Below are 10,146 nucleotides of genomic sequence, written 5' to 3'. Positions count from 1 at the left end.
CTCAAGGAACCATAGATCTAGAATTATACTATCAACATTTCTTAACCTTGTCAAGTATGCTCCAGTAGGGATGACTTAAGAGGTCAAGGTAGCTTGATTCATGTCAAGGTTACATAATCCTATGAAGACTAGACTCCAGAGTCTTTGTCTTACCAATTTTGCAGATGTCCTTGATACAAGCAAACCCATCGAAGTAGAGTTATCCACTATCAAAAAGAGGAAGCCAAAACCTGCTCCTATTCGTAAAATCAAAAGGCCTTATCCTGAGGAGGAACAAAGGTATGGAAATCCACAGCAAAGAAGAGACAACTTATTACCTATGAAGGCGAGATAGGATCATTTGTGCTATACTTGTCTTGATCCTGGTCTTGATCGTGGTCATTATTCCATGATTGTTTATTTAACAATTCAAGCTTTAGAGGATTGGTAGACAATTATGAATGTAGAAACTTCATCTGAATCAAAATTTTGGAAATTTTAGACCTAGACCATTGACAATTCAGAGGAGCTTCAATCAACAAAACTTTAACCTACACTAGAGACAAACTCAAAACCAAGGGAGCTAGACCAGGCAATCTACCTTTTTTCTGGAATGGACAACCTACCAACAATAACAACAATAGCAATGTTAACCATCAACCTCGTCCAGGGGGAGGAGGAAATCAAAGACCTCAAGGAAGACAACAAGCCCACAAAGCTCAAGCGGCTAGAGGCAAAGAAAATCAAGAAAACACGTATGTTCATGCTACAATTGAACATCAAGGAGTGAATGAACAATTTTTAGTAATTCAAACCCCAATAGAATATCAAGGTAACCTTTTTATCTTATTGATTGATTTAGGGAGTATACCTTCTTTCATATCTTCTAAGTGCATTAATAAGCTCATTTTTCCTAAATGTGTCGATACAGACCTTACAATGAAATTAGTTATGGGAAGGAAGGCTAAACCTTCTACTTTAGTGGGTAGCTTGAATTTTGTTTTGGATGGTTATAATACTTCTACCAACTTCAGAGTCTTACCAATAGGAATCTACAATGAAATCCTAGGAATGGATTGGCTTAAAGCCAATGATGCTCACATACATTGTAAAGATCCTTTAATGAAGTTTGAAAATGACCAAAACTCTAGGGTTACAAAACCTGGGAAACGAGGAAAGTCAAAACACCGACCAACGAACTTTACCAAACTCATGAAGAGTTATAGGAAAAATAAAAGAATTTATGCAGTAAAGATTAACCCTAAGGAGAAGAAGATAGATTCACTTGAACCCAAATGGATAACAAAATTTGATGATGTATTTCCCAAAGAACTTTCACAGTTTACCACCCAAGCGTGTTGTTGGTCATGCAATAGAGCTTACTCCAGGAGCTCAACCAATTGCGCGTAGATCGTAAAACATGTGGATACCTGAATCTGCGGAACTCAAGGAGCAACTAACTCAACTTCTGGAACAAGGCTTCATTCGACCCAGCATTTCTATATGGAGTACTTCTTATCTTTAATTGAAAGAAGGATGGTACTCCACGTCTTTGTATTGATTATCGTGGATTGAACCAGGTAACAGTAAAAAACAAGTATGCAATACCAAGGATTGATGAACTGATTGACCAGTTACATTGATTCTATCTTCATAAAAATTGGATTTAAGTCAGGGTAAAGGAGGAGGATATACCAAAGAAAATATTTAATACTCGTTTTGAACATTATGAATTTACAATTATGCCTCTTGGACTTACAAATGCTCCTCCAACTTTTAATCGTCTCATGATCGATGTGTTTCGAGAGCATCTTGATGATTTTGTTCTTGTATTCTTTAATGACATCCCAATTTACTTAAGAAACTGAGAAGAACACGAACAACATGTACGACGAGTGCTTGAACTTCTTTGCCAAAATCAGCTTTACGCTAAACGTAACAAATGCACCTTCTTCACTAACAAGGTGGAATATTTGGAATTTATTGTATCCAAAGATGGTGTTTCTTTTGATCCAAGTAAGAACAAAGCTCTTATAGCTTGGCCTACACCACAATAAGTACAAAAAGTACGTGGCTTTCTTGGTTTAACTGGATGGTATCATACATTTATTCAAAGGTACGCTAAGATTGCATCTCCATTGACTAATACACTTAAGAAGGCTAAAGTGTTTACTTGGAATGAATGTGCTCAAGATAGGTTTGAGAAACTCAAAGAATCTTTGGTGAACGATCCAATACTACAGCTTCCAAACTTCTCAATGACATTTAATGTGCTCCATTGATGCAAGTGAACAAGCAATCGGTAGCGTTCTGTCTGAAGAAGGAAAACTAGTACCTTATGAATCTAGTAAGCTACGTATACATGAGTTAAATTATCCTACACATGACTTGGAATTATTGGCCATTGTGCAAAGCTGTTAAAGTATGGTTACATTATCTTCTTGGAAGGAGATTTGAACTACATACTGACCATAAAAGTCTAAAGTGGATCTACACCCAATCTGACCTCTATATGCGGCAACGAAGATGGATGGAGTTGATGTGCGAATATGATTTTGGAATCGACTATAAAACTGGGAAGGAAAATCTTGTGGCCGATGCCTTAAGCGGGAAGAGTATTGTAGCAAGAGAGGCAAATCAAAGGCTTCCACATTGAAGGAGATGAGCTTTACTTTAGTAATTGTCTTTGTATCCCAAATCAAGGTAGAAGATAGTACAGGAAGCTCATGACATACCTATAGCAGGACACCTAGGATACATTAAAACTTACTCTACTATAAGAAGGAGTTTCTTTTGGCCAGGACTAAAGCGTGATGTGTTGAACTATGTTGTTAGATGTTTAACATGTCAATGTATTAAACCCAAACGAGTTTGATACCGCGGTAAGCTTCACCCTGTTGCACCACAAATGAAATAAAAATGCATATCCATGGATTTTATTACAGGACTTCCTACATCTCTCGGATATGACTCTATTTTTGTGGTTGTTGATATGCTTACAAAAATGACACATTTATTTCCAATCAAGAAAATGTTTATGGCTAGGGATATAGCTCAAGTCTTTATGAAAGGTGTCTTCATGTATCATGGTTTACCTCGCCGGATAATTTTTGATTGCGATGCGAAGTTCACCTCTAATTTTTGGAAAGCCTTACTCTCAGCTACAAAAACCCAGTTGGCCTTTAGTACTACTTATCGCCCTCAAACTGATGGGTAGACGAAAAGAACAAATCAAATCATTGAAGACATGTTAAGAGCTTATTGTATGTATGAGCAGAGTAAATGGACTAGATATTTGAATTTGGTTGGTTTTGTGTATAATTCCTCATTCCAATGCTCAATTGGGATGTCGCCTTTTCAAGCATTGCATGGAGAAGAGTGTATTACTCCACTCAAATGGACAAACCCTCTCATACAATACCAAGCATCCAAAGAAATGTTGGATGAAATACAACTACAAACCGATCTTATACGGCAAGATATTAAGACTGCTCAAGATAGACAGAAGAGTTATGCTGACCCAAAACAATATGTTGGACTATTTGAGGGCGATATGGTATTTCTGAGATTAAAACCCAAACGTAGTTTTGTTTATCAATGGGTAAGTTTAAGAAGTTCATTGCCAGATACTCTGGACCTTTTGTAATCACAGAGCGGATTAATGATCAAGCTTACAAAATCTTGTTACCACCACACATAGAAGTACATGATGTTTTTCACGTCAGCTTACTCAAGAAGTATTTACCTAATTTGCAACACATTCTTGATGATTCTCTATTATCTAATAGTTCAAAGTAGAACTAAGCCTCTACGTACTCGGAGCATTATTGAACACCTTGTTAAATGGTCAACATATCCTCAGGAAGATGCCCTTGGGAACCTATGATGTAATGAGACTAAATTATCCAGATTTCATGTTGAGGTGAGGACACCTCGATTTGTTCAAGTGTGGGAGGATGTAAGGTCCCAATTTTTGGGTCTCTTTTAAGAATAATAGCTTTCAAGATCTACTTTTTGTCAAATTTTGATTTAAGATGCTTGATTGAAAATATTGTAAGATTCGAAAGTAAAAAGCAAGGCCGTTTTCATGTTCTTGTAGGTTAGACGACGTTTGGTTCAGTTTTGGAAAAGTCCACTATTTTTAGCTTTTTCATATTTTTAAGCTTTTAGGTGCTCTTTTGCAAAAAGCAAGGTCGGATCCTTAATTTACGTGTTCCGAGGAAGCTATGGTTTAATTTTTTTTAAATTTGCGCTTTTTGAGTGGTTTTCATGCTATTTTTAGCTTTTCATAGTTTTTAGTGCTTTTTAGTGAAAAGCAAGTACGCTTTCTTATTCGAGTGGATAGGTTCAATTTTAATTTTAAATTTTTTTGGCTTTTTCTGCTATTTTTTAACTTTTCGTACTCTTTGGCAGTTTTGAAAAGTAATGTGCTTTTTAGGATGAACTAAACATAAAAATATTAATTTTAGTCTCCGTCGAATTTAAAAATAATCACCCGGAGCAAAAACGGGACGAAACAAGATTTTTTTGGGAATTATTTTTTACAAAAAGTGGTACCGTAAATACACCGGGGCAGTACGAGAAAGTCTTAATTATGTCGGGACATTATGATGCGGCATAGTTTAGCCAAGGTCAACTTACAAACCGTTATGAATCAGTCCGAACCTTTTATAGTAGAGATGGAACACATCATTTATAACATTTTCTCTCTTTGGTGACATTGAAAATCACGCACGAGCTAAGAGCTATGGTCAAAAAACAGCTTGCTGTCCATTGCACAATCCAGTTTTTGAGCTCTAGGCTCCTTGGAGAACCACTACATAGATTCTCCCGATGGGCAAACCCACTCAACCAATTGAAAAGCTTTATGAAACATGATGATAAATGTATTTAGGTATCCATTATCACCTTGGGTATGCGAGTTATTAATCATTCCATAACTAGTTTTACCTACGCGTGGAGTCCAACCAAATGGCGTGCGAATATTTTTGAGCAAGGACGTAACTGAGCGAGCAATCTGAGAGAGAGAGAGAGAGAGAGAGAGAGAGAGAGAGAGAGAGAGAGAGAGAGAGAGAGAGAGAGAGTTGGCCCTTGATTCCCTAAAGAAACATGTATAGTCAGAGCCAAACTAAGTATTTGGTGTCACGTAAATGAATCAATTGGTCATACTTCCACGATCTAGAAAAGTTGCTTCCTCTTCTCAATTGGACTCACAACTCTCTTATACCCCTTGAAGATCATAGAATATTTGCACGACCATCACAAAAACAATGACCATGGCTTGAAACGCTTTATATCCGTGATGTTGATTGAATTTTCATTAAAAGTAAAAACATGCTTTACTCAGGGAAATCACCCAGGAAATCAAAATAGCCAAAAGAAATATGGTGAGCAACCATAAAGAAATGACTAATGAATGAGTATACTTTGCCACTCACCCTACCATATCATCTTTGCAAAAAAACAAGAGTAATGTTTCATTGTAATCAAGCTATCACGTCTTTTCCTATCAATAAATGATAAAAAAGTTGGATTTAATGAACAACTAGCATGTCGCAATGGAACATGCCCATGAAGATTCATCTCTCCAATTATTTTCTTTCCCTTCTCTAGTGTGTTTTTTTAAATGAAAGGAGATCATGTTACGTTTTTGTACCTTGAAATTGGGAAGCAAAAATGTGTAGTCTCTCATGTATATTTAAAAAATAATAATATATCCACCTCTTTGTATTGTTTGTAGCTATCTACGGTGACACAAATGGGTGCATGCAATGGAAGGTGACAAAGAAAGGAGATTGTGAGTACTAGCTTTGGTTTCTGGGTGCAGAGGACTTGCAGCCATTCAAGGTGGCATGGATATATATGTGTAATTCTTTATGGTCAAAGAGGGCCATCTAAGGCAATGAGATTTAGTAGAATTTATAATTTTTGGTGTGCATTAATAATATTTTCCTCCATTGCTGTTTTTTTAATCATCAGAGCGGATAGAGTTTGCAAAACTCTGTCCTCTCTCTATGCATTTTTGTAGGGCACTTTACAAAAGCCAACTAAGACTGTTCGCGACTGATCAAGTAAGCAAAAATGTTACTCTTGTTGCATGCGAAAGTGCTCAAAGGGATTAAGTACACAAAAGTTGCCATGCACTAAAAAATTCATTAAATCTGTCATCATCTGAATCTCATAACTCTATACTGGTAGCCTCGTTATTATATTACCTAGAATCTTTTATAGATTCCTTTAAGTTTGATCATTTGATGATTCTCATCAATCCTTCAACTCGAACAAAAGCTCACTACAGTATTGGGACTTGAACCCGGGAAGTCAGAAGTACCAACGAGTTGATGCAGCCTTGTATCTATAAAAAAACCATGTGGTGGCTTTTGCATTGAGCTTCTTGCCGTTGTCCACCTCTGCGCTGCCTTGCCTTGGTAGCCTCCCATATCTACTCTTGCCTACGCCCCTTGCTCCAATGCCATACGGCCCTCGAAAGTGCTCGCATCTTCAGAGATTCAATATCATTTACAATTTTTTTCAAATTGTGGAGACATACTTATACTGACATACTCGCTCAACTTTATTTAAAAAAACTTTTCACAGATTCCCTCTAAGATTCTCTTACCGCCCCCTCCAAACACCCCCCTACCACTACCACCTGGGCCTTGCCCCCCTGCGTACCCCACCTACATGTCCCTCATCTCTCTCCTACGCCGAGCAGCTCGTTGCTCATCCCTCTGCATGGAGTGAGAGATTGCTATCACAACAACAGCAAAACAACTCTCTCCGGAGAGACAGAGAGAGACTGCAACGCCGTGCTGAGTTGCTCTCTATACCTGCGAGCATGTTGTTCTCTCTACCTGCTCACCTCTCCATCGCACCTCTGATGCTCATCACCTCCTCACATTTGCACACCCAGCTCGCCCCCTTGGCACAGTGTAGCTACCCTCCCTCACGCTCCTCGCTGAACTCAAGGAAACCAGCATGAGGAGCCCGCCAGAGAGAGAGAGAGAGAGAGAGAGAGAGAGAGAGAGAGAGAGAGAGAGAGAAGCCTGCGCTCCTGTAGGTGGCTCACTGTGGGTGAGAGAGACAGAGAAAGAGTTAAAAGCCTACGAGAGCCGCCCCACCGACTCTGAAACAGGCTGTGTGTGAGAGAGAGAGGTGTCAGACCATCTGTGGGCGGTTTCCATTAGAAAGGAAGAGAGACCTGCATACGCATGCGCCACCCGACCTCCAGAGAGAGGTTAAAGATAAAGACTTTGGCCGCCCCGCCTGATCTGCCCGACTCATCAGGCCGCTGACCCCTGTTCCTCCTCCACTGCTGCCACATGGACGGCAAAACGTATCTTCCTAACATTCTCATCAATTGACGCACTCCACAGCTGAGGACATGGCGTACATATAGTAACAAATGGTGCAGCCTGTTAGGGTCTGCAAGACATCGACGGCGGGCCTGTACCACACAGCCCAGGAGGCCAGACGCTTTGTGTAAGCCCTAGAATAGAGGAGTGTATGGTCTCCACTAAGAATGAAGTAGCTCCACAGAGCTAGAACTGCAACTGGCCCTATTCCTCGAATCGCTAAGATGATCGTAAGCCGCCACAAGCTGTAGCGCCCTATGGGAAACCCTGCTGCAAAGAGCCTCGAATCAGATCCTACATACATCTTGGGAAAGAGAAGCTCTAGCATGGAGCCTGTGCCACTAGCATCCCCAACATACGATCGCATGATACACCTGGCTGCTAGCCCTGCACTGAAAGCATTCAAGTGCAGAGTGACCACCAGTGCAAGCTGGATGAATATCTCCATAAGGCACAGGACCCCATACCTCATGGAACTGTTGTCGGAGGCTGCCTTCTCAAACTCAGCACTGCCAATTCGCTCGGGGTTGTCCAACACGTCAAATAGAGCTGTCTGCACATTCCTCGCCTGCTCATCACCAGATATGGCAGATCGACGACGAAGAGCAACAGTGGCCATGTTTAAATCCACATCAGCCAGAATGATGCCTCCTATGTTCTCGCAAGCAAGTGCGGTCAAACAATCGGAAATGGCTTCCCAGTAGTCCCGGTCCTGGTCTCTCCCCTCCAGCCGATAGCTGGAGGCCGTGGCAGTTTGACATCACGCACTCTCGGCAGTACACCACAACGTACTGCTGTGTGCCATCATCGTGAGACTTGCACCTATGTACATCTCGCTCCACTCCCACAGAGAATGCCGATCGACGAAAGTTGAGGGTATGAGCAAGCACCCGCATGCATGTGGCTCGGCTGTTTGCAGGGTTGCTGTCGCACTCCGAAGTTGCATCATTGTACCATTTGCAACAAACCATCTCCATTGTGGCTTTCATTCTGTTTACCAACCACCATGCGAGGGCCTTGTCCATCAACTTGCATTTCCCCACAGTGAAAAGGGCATAAGTGACGACTAACACATCAACATCTGCTATGAACGCCCAGATGGACTCCACCGGTGAGAGTTGTAGCGTGTAACAGTGCACGTAAGTGGCCTCCCTCAGAGCGCATTCGAAGTCCAATATGCCTCTCACAGAGGCGTTGGTCCAAGCGCTCAGAGCACCCAGTGTAGCGAGCCCAGAATCCAGGAAATTCGACGTGTCCGCCAAAACTCCCCCAATCTCTTGTGCGCTGGCCAACACTTCAAGGCTCTGCATCAACACGAGCAAGCAAACTACCCCATTGTTAAGGAGTCCTGTGAGTGGTAGCTTGAACACAGTTCTATCCATGTCCTCACCACAGCTTGCCCCGAGTTTAACCAGGGGCAACTAATTGGCATTTTTCATAATCAATCTGACATACTTACTACTTTTGTAGAAAATGAAACTGCCTAAAGCCATCCATGCCGGCGTGGATGGCTACAGGTAGGTTTCTTTCGTAAATTACATTCACAATATAAATTCAACAAAAAAATCTAATAAAATGTCGTTTCAAATATTACGAACGCCTCTTTGTGTATGAAGGCCATGTCGACCTCGCAACACACAAATAGGATGAACCTGCTGACTTACAGCCTCGCAAGCTAAGATCGGAGCCCTACTTTAATGTGCCCATGCATGCTCACTGGGCTCCTCAACATTTTGGCCTCTGTTAATTGCAAAAAATGCATTAACCATGTCATCGGAAGCAAAGTCTGGCTGATCTCTCTCTCTCTCTCTCTCTCTCTCTCTCTCTCTCTCTCTCTCTCTCTAAATTCTACAACAAGAGGTGAGGGTGAGATAGCTCATAACACTACAAGAGGTTGTGTGCTCTTGTGACGCTGTTAGCGACGAAAATACACTGGGTTTTTATAACCCCCGGCGTCGCTAATAGCGTCGCTATATGCGACGCTATAAACGTCGCTATATAGAGACGCTCATAGCGACGGTTATAGCGACGTTTACACAGAAGTCTATAGCGACGCTCATAGCGACGCTACAGAGCCATAAATAGTAACGGTTATAGCGACGCCCGAGAGAATTTTTTTTTGGTGACAGGGCATTGAATGCCCTGCCACCCATCAACCATATTGTACTTGATTCACTTTTTAAAAAAAGTGCAAGGGTAGATAATAGACCCAAAATAGTCACCCACAAGACGCATTGTTTGCAAAATTGACAAGCGTAAAATTGACAATTGTACACATCATAGGCAAAATAAATTGATTGGCAAATGTAATAATGACAATTGTACAACATCATAGGCATAAAGAATTGATTGGCAAAATGAACTGCCGTGACAAATGTAATAATATACATGGTTCAAAAAGACGTATAAAATCCGTCTCATGATACATAAGCTATGAGAAACCCTAAACTAATGCTATCTAGCTACGGCTAAACTGACGTCGTCTAGTCAGACGTCTCATCGCGTCCAAGCGGCGTATCTGTCGGATTCTGCAAAAAAAGACAATAAGACAGCTTTCAGTAAGTATAAACATATAACGACATTTATAAAACAATACAAAAAATAGAAAAGAGTAAACCCTAATACTAACCATGCCGCCGCGAGAACTGAGAATGTCCATCAGGGCGTTTAAGCCCTTCCTGTCTGCGTACTCGCGCTCGTACGGTGTGGGATCACGTCCTGTCATCGACCACTGTCAAAACATACAAAGATTTCATTATGTTAGAATTAAAAAACTCATAAACCCTAAACTATCGAACATAAAGAGCAATGC

General features: G+C 40.9%; 1 pseudogene; it reads right to left on the bottom strand.

The window, feature by feature from the left end:
• Positions 1-7,245: 7,245 nt before the first annotated feature.
• Positions 7,246-8,731, bottom strand: LOC147438817 (uncharacterized; annotated as a pseudogene).
• Positions 8,732-10,146: the final 1,415 nt, after the last annotated feature.

Source organism: Adiantum capillus-veneris, chromosome 16, assembly GCF_014529385.1.
Source record: "Adiantum capillus-veneris isolate H3 chromosome 16, ASM1452938v2, whole genome shotgun sequence".
Classification (NCBI taxonomy): domain Eukaryota; kingdom Viridiplantae; phylum Streptophyta; class Polypodiopsida; order Polypodiales; family Pteridaceae; genus Adiantum; species Adiantum capillus-veneris.
Note: the sequence above shows the minus strand (reverse complement) of the source record. Positions and strands in the feature narration are given on the sequence as shown.